The sequence below is a fragment of the Zea mays genome, chromosome 5 (genome assembly GCF_902167145.1).
Source record: "Zea mays cultivar B73 chromosome 5, Zm-B73-REFERENCE-NAM-5.0, whole genome shotgun sequence".
Taxonomy (NCBI): domain Eukaryota; kingdom Viridiplantae; phylum Streptophyta; class Magnoliopsida; order Poales; family Poaceae; genus Zea; species Zea mays.
In genome coordinates this window covers 217,361,482-217,374,516 of record NC_050100.1, presented here as the reverse complement: position 1 = coordinate 217,374,516, position 13,035 = coordinate 217,361,482, and the positions used below count along the sequence as shown (strand labels likewise).

The window sequence follows — 13,035 nt, the reverse complement described above, 5'->3', positions numbered from 1 at the left end:
CACCTCGTTGGCTGTCGAGCGAGTCGACGGCGCCGGCGCCCCAACGGAGAGCGCGTCGGGCATCGGCCTCGAGTCTGAGACGAAGACGAGTGTCGTCTCCCCGCAACACACCAACCTCAAGCAAACGGACGACGCCAGCACGCTCGCGAAGGACTTGCTGGGCGTCACCCTCGTACCTGAGATGACAGTGCAGTCAGTCCCTGACGTGACTTCGTCACCGCCCGTCGACCAAAAGGTACCGACCGATTCCCATCTCGCGCCTTTTGCATTCGGCCTCGACCCGCCAAGCAACTCCGCTTCGGTGGACACTCTCATAGAGGCGAGTCCAAACCCTCTGGGGTATCGTGTGCGGTCACCCTGGGACCGGCTGACGGCCGTCTCGACCTACGGGCCCTCGGGGTCCGAGGAAGATGGCGAGCCCGACCTCTTTTGGGATTTCTCCGGACTTGGTAACCCCAGTGCCGTGCGGGACTTCATGACCGCATGCGACTACTGCCTTTCCGACTGTTCCGATGGTAGCCGCAGCCTCGGCGACGAGGACTGCGGTCCAAGTCGCGAATGTTTCCACGTCGATCTAGGGGGTCCCGGCGAAGGCAACCATCTTGGTATACCGGAGAACGGTGATCCCCCTAGGCCCGTGCCTCGCGTTGACATCCTTCAGGAGCTAGCTGTGGTCCCCATTCCGGCGGGGGGGGGGGTCATGACCCACAGCTCGAGCAAATCCGCGAGATGCAGGCCAGGCTCGACGAGGGAGTAGGAACGCTTGAGCCGATCCGCCGGGACATCGGGCAGGAATGGGCGGGCCAACCTCCGGCCGGAGAAGCGCGTCATCTCCCCCAGGGCATCCAGCACCGCATCGCCGACGACATCAGGGTAAGGCCGCCACCGGTTTCCAGTGGAGTCGGCCAGAACCTGGCTGCAGCGGCAATGCTTCTCCGCGCGATGCCGGAGCCATCAACCACCGAGGGGCGGCGTATCCAGGGAGAGCTCAGGAATCTCCTGGAGGACGCCGCGGTCCGACGGGCTAAAAGCTCCGCCTCCCGAAGGTAGGGGTACCCCTTGGAACATCGTGCCGCGACTTCCCGACTCATGCGGGAAGCCTCGGTCCACACCGGGCGCACGCGCAACACAGCGCCTGCGGCCCCGGGTCGCCTTGGCAACGAGCACCATCACCACAGCCGTCGGGCCCACCTCGACGAGAGGATGTGCCGAGGCTACCACCCCAGGCGTGGGGGACGCTACGACAGCGGGGAGGATCGGAGTCCTTCGCCCGGACCACCCGGTCCGCAGGCTTTCAGCCGCGCCATACGACGGGTGCCGTTCCCGACCCGGTTCCGAACCCCGACTACTATCACAAAGTACTCGGGGGAGACGAGACCGGAACTGTGGCTCGCGGACTGTCGGCTGGCCTGCCAACTGGGTGGAACGGACGATGACAATCTCATCATCTGCAACCTCCCCCTGTTCCTCTCCAACACCGCTCGAGCCTGGCTAGAGCACCTGCCTCCAGGGCAGATCTCCAACTAGGACGACCTGGTCCAAGCCTTCGTCGGCAATTTCCAAGGCACGTACGTGCGCCCTGGAAACTCCTGGGATCTCCGAAGCTGCCGCCAGCAGCCGGGAGAGTCTCTCCGGGACTACATCCGGCGATTCTCGAAGCAGCGCACCGAGCTGCCCAACGTCACTGATTCAGATGTCATCGGCGCGTTCCTCACCGGCACCACCTGCCGCGACCTGGTGAGCAAGCTGGGTCGCAAGACCCCCACCAGAGCGAGCGAGCTGATGGACATTGCCACCAAGTTCGCCTCTAGCCAGGAGGCGGTTGAGGCCATCTTCCGGAAGGACAAGCAGCCCCAGGGCCGCCCACCGGAAGATGTTCCCGAGGCGTCAACTCAGCGCGGCACCAAGAAGAAAGGCAAGAAGAAGTCGCAAGCGAAATGCGACGCCACCGACGCGGACCTTGTCGCCGCCGCCGAGTACAAGAACCCTCGGAAACCTCCCGGAGGTGCCAACCTCTTTGACAAGATGCTCAAGGAGCCATGCCCCTATCATCAGGGGCCCGTCAAGCACACCCTTGAGGAGTGTGCCATGCTTCGACGCCACTTTCACAAGGCCGGGCCACCCGCGGAGGGTGGCAAGGCCCTCGACGACGCTAAGAAGGAAGATCACAAGACAGGAGAGTTCCCCGAGGTCCGCGACTGCTTCATGATCTACGGTGGGCAAGTGGCAAACGCCTCGGCTCGGCACCGCAAGCAAGAGCGTCGGGAGGTCTGCTCGGTAAAGGTGGCGGCGCCAGTCTACCTAGACTGATCCGACAAGCCCATCACCTTCGACCAGGCCGACCATCCCGACCATGTGCCGAGCCCGGGGAAATACCCGCTCATTGTCGACCCCATCATCGGCAACGTCAGGCTCACCAAGGTCCTCATGGACGGAGGCAGCAGCCTCAACATCATCTACGCCGAGACCCTCGGGCTCCTGCGGATCAATCTGTCCTCGGTCCGGACGGGCGCTGCGCCTTTCCACGGGATCATCCCCGGGAAGCGCGTCTAACCCCTCGGACAACTCGATCTACCCGTCTGCTTTGGGACGCCCTCCAACTTTCGAAGGGAGACCCTCACGTTCGAAGTGGTCGGGTTTCGAGGAACCTACCACGCAGTGCTGGGGAGGCCATGCTACGCCAAGTTCATGGTCATCCCCAACTACACCTACCTCAAGCTCAAGATGTCGGGCCCCAACGAGGTCATCATCGTCGGGCCCACGTACCGACACGCGTACGAATGCGACGTGGAGTGCGTGGAGTACGCCGAGGCCCTCGCCGAATCCGAAGCCCTCATCGCCGACCTGGAGAACCTCTCTAGGGAGGCGCCAGACGTGAAGCGCCACGCTGGCAACTTCGAGCCAGCGGAGATGGTTAAGTCCGTCCCTCTCGACCCCTGCAACGACGCCTCCAAGCAGATCCGGATCGGCTCCGAGCTCGACCCCAAATAGGAAGCAGTGCTCGTCGACTTTCTCCGCGCAAACGCCGACGTTTTCGCGTGGAGTCCCTCGGACATGCCCGACATACCGAGGGAAGTCGCCGAGCACTCGCTGGATATCCGAGCTGGAGCCCGACCCGTGAAGCAGCCTCTGCGCCGATTCGACGAAGAAAAGCGCAGAGCCATAGGCGAGGAGATCCACAAGCTAATGGCGGCAGGGTTCATCAAAGAGGTATTCCATCCCGAATGGCTTGCCAACCCTGTGCTTGTGAGAAAGAAAGGGGGGAAATGGCGGATGTGTGTAGACTACACTGGTCTAAACAAAGCATGTCCGAAAGTTCCCTACCCTCTGTCTCGCATCGACCAAATCGTGGATTCCACTGCTGGGTGCGAAACCCTGTCTTTCCTTGATGCCTACTCAGGGTATCACCAGATCAGGATGAAAGAGTCCGACCAGCTCGCGACCTCTTTCATCACACCCTTCGGCATGTACTGCTATGTTACCATGCCGTTCGGCTTGAGGAATGCGGGTGCAACGTACCAACGGTGCATGAACCATGTGTTCGGCGAACACATTGGCCGAACGGTCGAGGCCTACGTCGATGACATCGTAGTCAAGACGAGGAAAGCCTCCGACCTCCTTTCCGACCTTGAAGGGACATTCCGATGTCTCAAGGCGAAAGGCGTGAAGCTCAATCCCGAAAAGTGTGTCTTCGGGGTCCCCCGAGGCATGCTCTTGGAGTTCATCGTCTCCGAGCGGGGCATCGAGGCCAACCCGGAGAAGATCGCAGCCATCACCAGCATGGGGCCCATTAAGGACTTGAAAGGCGTACAGAGGGTCACGGGATGCCTCGCGGCTCTGAGCCATTTTATCTCGCGCCTCGGCGAAAGAGGCCTGCCTCTGTACCGCCTCTTAAGGAAGGCTGAGTGCTTCGCTTGGACCCCTGAGGCCGAGGAAGCCCTCGGGAACCTGAAGGCGCTCCTCACGAACGCATCCATCTTGGTGCCCCCCGCTGCCGGAGAAGCCCTCTTGATCTACGTCGCCGCTACCACTCAGGTGGTCAGCGCCGCGATTGTGGTTGAGAGACGAGAAGAGGGGCATGCATTGCCTGTCCAGAGGCCAGTCTACTTCATCAGTGAGGTACTGTCCGAGACCAAGATCCGCTACCCACAAATTCAGAAGCTGTTGTACGCGGTGATCCTGACGCGGCGGAAGCTGCGACACTACTTCGAGTCTCATCCGGTAACTGTGGTGTCATCCTTCCCCCTGGGGGAGATCATCCAGTCCCGAGAGGCCTCGGGTAGAATTGCAAAGTGGGCGGTGGAGATCATGGGCGAGACGATCTCATTCGCCCCCCGGAAAGCCATCAAGTCCCAGGTCTTGGCGGACTTTGTGGCCGAATGGGTCGACACCCAGCTCCCGACAGCTCCGATCCAACCGGAGCTCTGGACCATGTTTTTCGACAGGTCGTTGATGAAGACGGGGGCCGGCGCGGGCCTGCTCTTCATCTCGCCCCTCGGGAAGCACCTACGCTACGTGCTACGCCTCCACTTCCTGGCGTCCAACAACGTGGCTGAGTACGAGGCTCTAGTAAACGGGTTGCGAATCGCCATCGAGCTAGGGGTCCGACGCCTCGACGCTCGCGGTGACTCGCAGCTCGTCATCGACCAAGTCATGAAGAACTCCCACTGCCGCGACCCGAAGATGGAAGCCTACTGCGATGAGGTTCGGCGCCTGGAAGACAAGTTCTACGGGCTCGAGCTCAACCACATCGCCCGATGCTACAACGAGACTGCGGACGAGCTGGCTAAAATAGCCTCGGGGCGAACAACGGTTCCCCCGGACGTATTCTCCCGAGACCTGCATCAACCCTCCGTCAAGACCGACGACACGCCCGAGCCTAAGAAGGCCTCGGCCCAGCCCGAGGCACCCTCGGCTCAGTCCGAGGTACCCTCGGCACAGTCCGAGGTACCCTCGGCCCCCGAGGGTGAGGCACTGCGCATCGAGGGGGAGCGAAGCGAGGTCACGCCTAATCGAAACTGGCAGACCTCGTACCTGCAATATCTCCACCGAGGAGAGCTACCCCTCGACCAAGCCGAAGCTCGGCGGTTGGCGCAGCGCGCCAAGTCTTTCGTCTTGCTGGGAGATGGGAAGGAGCTCTACCACCGCAGCCCCTCAGGCATCTTCCAGCGATGAATTTCCATCGCCGAAGGTCAGGAGCTCTTATAAGAGATACACTCGGGGGCTTGCGGCCATCACGCAGCACCTCGAACCCTTGTTGGAAACGCCTTCCGACAAGGTTTCTACTGGCCGACGGTGGTGGCCGACGCCACTAGAATTGTCCGCACCTACGAAGGGTGTCAGTTCTACGCGAGGCAGACCCACCTGCCCGCTCAGGCTCTACAGACCATACCCATCACCTGGTCGTTTGCTGTTTGGGGTCTGGACCTAGTCGGCCCCTTGCACAAGGCACCCGGGGGCTACACGCACCTGCTGGTCGCCATTGACAAATTCTCCAAGTGGATCGAGGTCCGACCCCTAAACAGCATCAGGTCCGAACAGGCGGTGGCATTCTTCACCAACATCATCCATCGCTTTGGGGTCCCAAACTCCATCATCACCGACAACGGCACCCAGTTCACCGGCAGAAAGTTCCTGGACTTCTGCGAGGATCACCACATCCGGGTGGACTGGGCCGCCGTGGCTCACCCCATGACGAATGGGCAAGTGGAGCGGGCTAACGGCATGATCCTGCAAGGACTCAAGCCTCGGATCTACAATGACCTCAACAAGTTCGGCAAGCGGTGGATGAAGGAACTCCCCTCGGTGGTCTGGAGTCTGAGGACAACGCCGAGCCGAGCCACGGGCTTCACACCGTTCTTTCTAGTCTATGGGGCCGAGGCCATCTTCCCCGAGGACGAGGGCCTACGCCGACCAAAGCAATCGAGCTAATCGAGAAGACTCACTGGACCAGCTGGAAGAGGCTCGGGACATGGCCTTACTACACTCGGCGCGGTACCAGCAGTCCCTGCGACGCTACCACGCCCGAGGGGTTCGATCCCGAGACCTCTAGGTGGGCGACCTGGTGCTTCGGCTGCGACAAGACGCTCGAGGGCGGCACAAACTCACGCCTCCCTGGGAAGGGCCGTTCGTCGTCGCCAAGGTTTTGAAGCCCGGAACATACAAGCTGGCCAACAGTCAAGGCGAGGTATACAGCAACGCTTGGAACATCCAACAGCTACGTCGCTTCTACCCTTAAGATGCTTCCAAGTTATTCGTACACCCCGTTCACACACAAAGTCTGGTCGTCAAGGAAGGGTCAGCCTTGCCTCGGTAAAGCCCGACCCTCCCTCGGGGGCTAGAAGGGGGGAACCCCCTCTGCGTCGAAATTTTCCTCGAAAAAAGAAAAAAAAAATCTTTTCTACCAGAATGCCTTTCGTGCTTTTCGACTACTTCGAAAGTGGATCCTAAAAACGATGGAGTACACGTAAGCAGCCAAGGCTGACCGAGCCGAGGGATTCCTACGCCTCCGGGATACGGATACCTCACTCATCACCTTCTGCGATAAGTAACTCGCGCTCGGATAAGTGATTCCGCGGACCGAACAAGTCTTCACGCTCGAAAGCTCCTCTGCTGGAACAATTCTTTTCGGGCCTTCTCGACTGCGTCGGTGACAGAACCCTATGGACGAGTAAGAGTGCGCGTAAGCGGCAAGGCCGACCGAGCCGAGGGATTCCTACGCCTCCGGGATACAGATACCTCACTCATCACCTTCCGTGAAAAGCAACTCTCGCCCGCACAAACAATTCTGTTACCGACAAATAAGTCCGGATACTCGAAACAAGAGGAAAAGGGACACAGCTTCACAACACGACGACAGTGTGTTTGGGCCTCGGCGGCCGTAGAAAACATACACACACTACAAAACAACCCGATCCTACAGGCTCGGACGTCGACAGTTGAAGGGGGCAGCAGCACCCTCGGCGTCAACTACACCTTCGGTGAGGTCCGACCTAGCCTCGGACGGTGACGCGGTCAGAGGATCTCCACTCTGAAGGGCGACATCAGCACCACACCCGGGCCATCGCCGCCAGGGTCTTCTCTAGGAACCCGGCTCGAGCAGACGGCTCGGCCGGCCACCCCGAGGCCTCGGCCAGCTGACCCCCGAAGACATCAGCCCGGCTTGTGGCCTCGACAGCTCAACTCCGACATCGGTCCCGCCAGTGGACGACCCGGCCAGGCTCTGGCCGACCAAATCTTCTTTTCGAGCCAACTCTGCCTCTGTCCGTGCTGACACCGCTACCTTCGGCTTCGGCTCATCGAAGAGCGACCGAGGGTTCCTTTAACTAAGCAGGAGAAGCCTCGGACAGCAAGGCCGACCGAGCCGAGGGACTCCTACGCCTCCGGGATACAGATACCTCACTTGTCACCTTTGCACGAGGCGACTCACGCTCGGTGAAGCGGTTCAGATAGTCGACAGGCGAGTCTTCGTGCTCGAAATGAAGAAAAAACACGGCCCCGTGCCAAAAATACATACATGTTCAGGCCCTGACAGCCACAATGAACAAAAGACCGGCACACAAGGTGCCAATGCAAACGGAACTCCGGTTCCGTCCCCACAGCAGCAGCTATGGCCCCAGGACGGACGCGGCCACCGGAAGGCTCTCGTTCGCGTCCCCACTCAAGGGACGCGAACCAGACATTAAAGCTAAAGAGCCGGGGGCCGGTCCGTCGGCGGCGCTGACGGTCTCGACAGGGGGGAAGCTTCCTCCAGCTGCCACCACGTCAGCACAGACGGCGGCGTCCGCCTCTCCACCAACGCTGACAGTTGGCAAGGCGCACCGGCAGGTCCTCACTCCCGTCCTCGCCACGAAAGCGAGGAGAAAGACGGAATGTTGCATCCTAGCTGGACAGCAACAGTTCGCCTTCCCCGGCATGGCTGGAGGACGCCTCCTCCGTAGGGCTGGAGGATGGTTTCCACCGCCAGAAGCTGGAAGAGGAGGTGACCGGCCGGCCCGCACAGGGGGAAGAGCTCCAGCTCATCCTAGCCCCCGCCCCAGCCAGGATGATGAACATCCTTGAAGCTGAGGGCGGGACCAAGATCGCAGCCCGGCTTGCTTCTCCCCATCTAGGGGCTGGTGGTCACCGTCTTGGGTGACCACCGGCGAGGGGATGCAGCCGGGCTGCATGATGAAAATCCTTGAAGCCGAACGATGGCTGAAAGGTACCAACTTCCACGAAGTTGCGTTCCTCCAACGACAAGGCGGAAGGATTGCGGGCGTCCCCCATCCGGGGGCTCGGAAGGTGGAAAGACACGATGCATAAGGGAGCGCGAAGACATGGCCGCCTTTCAAGGAGGTCACCCTCCTTTTAAAGGCGACTCTCCCCGCTTGCGTCCTCAGCCGTCGTGGGATGAGTCTTCTCCAACACGCTCCAAGGTCCTCCCCTACGGCGCGGGGGCTAGGTCCCACGCGTCATGCAAGCTGGTCCAGGGCAGAAGGAGCCAAACCGCCGCGCGCAGGGCATGCAACTGCCCAGCGGTTACAAGCATTCCTCCACTTTCGCCCAGACCAGCGGGTGAGAGGGCGGACAGACATGCAGGCGACATGCAACCGCGCCAAGTGGGCGCGCCCCTCCGACTTCCAACGTACCCAGCATGGAGGCCCAGGCCCACACGTCATGCAACCGGCGCGCCGGTTGCTACATGCGAGCAACTGCACCGCCACTCGCACCACTACCGCGCCTCCTCGACTGCGGAACCAGTACCGCGACTCGAGGCAACCCTGCGTATGACCCAGCAGTGCCAGCCAGGCGCGACGGTCAATACGGCCAAAAATGGGCCGACAGTAATGGCGGTGGCAGGCGGGCAGGAGCAGCGGTCACGTTGTCAGCCAAGCTTACGTCCCATCCAGGGGCAGCGAGAGAACCCTCTCTCACGGCGTGAAGACGGCGCACCCGTGTTCCGTTCCTCAAACGGCTCGCGCATGCGCAACGGCCGCCTCGCGAACCACTCGCCCCACTACACCAAAATTATACACTTCCTACGGTTTTTTAACTTCCTACAGCTTTTATAACAAACCGTAGGAAATAAATAACTTCCGAGAGGCAACTGGTAGCTCTAGGAAATAAACATAACTTCCTATGGTATTTTATAAAAGCTGTCGAAAGTTAAAAACCCGTAGGAAGTTAGCTAACTTCCTACGGCCTCCTCTAGGAAGGTAGGTTTCAGTTGTTGACCAGTCGAACGAAAAGTTAACTTCCTACGGCTGGCTCTAGGAAGTTAGCTGCCTAGCTAACTTCCTACGGCTTCCTCTAGAAAATTAGGTTTCAGCTGTTGACCAGTCAAACGAAAAGCTAACTTCCTACGGCCGGCTCTAGGAAGTTACTTAACTTCCGAGAGTAAATATATAAACTCTAGGAAGTTACGTAACTTCCTACGGCTTTACTCTAGGAAGTTATATTTTTTTATTTTAAACCTCTCTCAACCTTATCTCTTCTCTCAACTTTCTCACTCCCGTCTCTCTCGTGTCTCTCTCCCTCGGTCCCGCCCGCCACCGGCCGACCCCGCCGCGCTCGCCCACGCCACCGGCCGCCCCCGCCCACACCTGTCGCGGCCGGCCCGGCCCTGTCTGCCATGGCCGCCCCCGCCCTGGCCCGCCTCCGACCCCGGCCAAGCAGCTCCTCTTCTTCGGCTCAATCGTCATGCCCCCGCGCGCGTCCATGCCGCAGCAGCAGCCGCCTCCGCCCCCACACCCGCATCTGCACAGCATCGGGGGCGTAAAAAAGGAAAGTTGAAAATTTCCTCCTTCCGTCTGCTACCTTCTTCTTCTCCTTTTGAGATTCTATTATAACTTTTGATCGTAGGATCTAGAGTAGCCTTATTAACACATGTTCTCTGATTTTTGTTTCGGCCATTCAAATTCTTGTGCTGGCTTAACAATATATATAGAGACAAGTTAGGCGAATTAATTAATCAATTATTGTTGCTTTCATATGATTTGAAATCTGACTCAATTTTTTGCTTTGCTACATTGACAGTCCATGTCCATCAGCAGCAATTTACAGCCGGCAAAGCCCGGACTAGCTAGCTAGAAGCATTTGCAGGTCAGTTGTTTAACTTCTGAATCGTCTCATCTTCTCATCGGTACTGCTCACCATCTCTTGTTTATATTATGAGTGCTAGTGCTAGCAGCACTCTTGTTTTCATTTTCGTGCTTTTGCCGATTGCCACTTTTCTGTACTGTTGCTCACTCTTTGTCCATACTACATATGTATACCATGGTGCATCTTGCCATAATGTAGTAGATCGTATGGTAGGCATTTATTAGCTACGCACCACAACACAAGCAAAATGGAAGACTTCTCTTGTGCTTTTACGCAAGGTCAACTGAAAAATAACCCTACCGTAGCCTAAATCATGTCATGTGTAGTTTGATTTGTCTGGGCCTTGAGTGGTATAGACTCCAATAGTTCTTTATGACTCTCTAGCAGCCTTGAGTGGTATATACATGTATAGATGTTGTGTCTACTGACAAAAGTACCGTTGGTACGTTGTACGTTGTAAGCTGGAAAAGGCAATGGGGAGTTATGGGGCAGGAAAAAAATATCCAGGAGCAGTGTCTGCATGCATGTTTTTGCTTGTTACACGTTCTTTCTACCCTTTGCATATGGTTGTTCAATTCATCTTTTTTTCTAAACTTACATCCCTTAGTCGGGGTATTATCTTAAGAACAGCTTCTTGTGATCTCGATCTCACAAAGAATAAAGGAAGTCCTCCGTATAAACTACATTTGTGGAAACAAAAAATTAAAAATCATGTGTAACTTAGACTCTTATAGGCGCGAAATATGTAAATGCTAATTAACCAACATATTTCTGTCGTTTAGCAAGGAACATGCATTGAGATGAATAGCCAAGTTCGTTAATTGTCCAAACATAAGTTGCACCCCATTGCCATTTTTTGTAGAACACATGTTGCCGCGTACCATATACCTTAGTTAACCACTGTCACTGTGATATGATAGACCTACTATAGCCAATGACCATTATCTTAAATAATGGTGTGATGATTGAATGATCAGGCTGATTATTGCATAATGCGTATATTAGTTCCATATTGATTTTTCTGCGGTTCTCCTTCCTTCATATTCCTAGAGAGAAAGGGCTGAATTTTGGCGCTCATATAAAGAACATATATAACCACATCTCTGTCATATTACTCTTTGTACGTACATGTAAGATATGTTACACATACAAAAAAAAGATGAGGTCCTTTAAGTATATTAACAATATATGCACATACAGAAGGGCTAAATCTTTTAAGTATATTATCACAATACTTGTGTTTATTTTGTATTACACATTAAGGTCCTTTTTTCGAATTGTTACCGTTTACATGTTGGGGAAGCAATTGTTGGAATGTAACAATCTAGCCCGCGGATTGTCAAAACTTATATTGGTTACAATCTGGGAATTCTTAAAGTCAACTTGTAGATTTTAACAAAGCTGGAAGCTGCATATATAATCTGTGCAAGCTAAAAACATATATATATATATATATATATATATATATATATATATATATATATATATATATATATATATATATATATATATATATGTGGCCTTAATATGTGTCAACATCCTATTTGTAAAGAAATCAAATCATACTATTACATGCATGACCTCAATAGTTTGTACTTCAAGAGCTTCAACTGATCAAGTACTTTATAGAACATACCATGTAGTTGCACAACTAAATGATTTATCATGGCATCCCTTTCAAGATGGAGAATGCGTGTGTTGTGCTGGATTAAATTAGGCGTGCACATTTAATTCAAAATCAAGTATACTGGAAGATCATGAAGTTTTCTAAGGATGTATGTGTTTTCACTTTATTTTGTTGGATTTTTGTATTCTTACGAATAGTGCTTGGTGCCAAAATCGTGTACATTTTCCTAGCTTTTCCCTAACTATAACATTTACCTTCATTTGTTATTAAATACACTTGGTGCAGATAACTTACATAAGGATAGTGGTCAGCCATAATATTTTGGAATATCATCTTCCTTTTAGAAACAGGTTTACGCAAACTTTCAGTGACAACGTTTGCATATATTTTTTTCATTCACACTATCCATCTCGTAGTATGTGAATGAGTTCGACAAATTTGTAGCAACTAGCACAGGCCTAAGGGATACACGTCCTGGTGCCCCCCACCACCTCCCATTCATTATCCTTGGTCTTCACCTCCACCTACACCTACATCTCCATCTACCGAACATCAGGTATGCAAATTCATCATCATTTACTTGTTGTTAGTTATATTATGATGTAACTCAGAAAATATCATTTGTACATGTATATTAGACCCCTCCAACTACCTTGCCGACACATGAACGAGAAGATGGGTTAGGCTTTATCGAAACCCTCTTCGCTAGTGGAGGTATCGACCATCACTCGTCACTGTAACCCGATGGTGATCGGCGACCGTGAGCTTCCATGTTATTGTGTTCTAATACTTGAGACTTTTATTATGACTATGTATGAGATATTGTCTCCTATTAGTACTAGATGATGAGATGTGTCTTATTATGACTATGGATGAGACTTCTGTGATGTAATAGTTGATGAGACTATGGATTTAAATATTGTTATGTGATTGTGTGTGAGATGTTTTATATGAAAATATGTTGTGATATATAGCTGTTGATATATTTGTTATGTTGTGGAATGTGGTGTAAAATAAAAATAAACAACATTTGTAATGCTGGTCAAATTAACTTCCTAGAAGCTTATTGGGTTGTAGGAAGTTAGCTAGCTAACTTCCGAGGGGCTACAGTCAGCCGCAGGAAGTTAGCCAGATAACTTCCTAGGGGCTACAGTCAGCCGTAGGAAGTTATCCAGCTAACTTCCTAGGGCTACAGTCAGCCGTAGGAAGTTAGTCAGCTGACGGCGCTGACGGCGTGAAGCTACTAACTTCCGAGAATCTACTAACTTCCGAGAGGCTTTTTTGGCTGTAGGAAGTTAGCTAACTTCCTAGAGGGCTCTAGGAAG

The 13,035-nt window shown here is 54.4% G+C and overlaps 1 long non-coding RNA gene across 1 annotated transcript; it reads left to right on the top strand.

Annotated features, from left to right (window-relative positions):
* Positions 1 to 9,611: 9,611 nt before the first annotated feature.
* LOC118472116 (uncharacterized) lies at positions 9,612 to 12,675 on the top strand. The gene is made up of 2 exons (XR_004849751.1): positions 9,612 to 12,266; positions 12,349 to 12,675. It is a non-coding gene; the product is annotated as an uncharacterized lncRNA (long non-coding RNA).
* Positions 12,676 to 13,035: the final 360 nt, after the last annotated feature.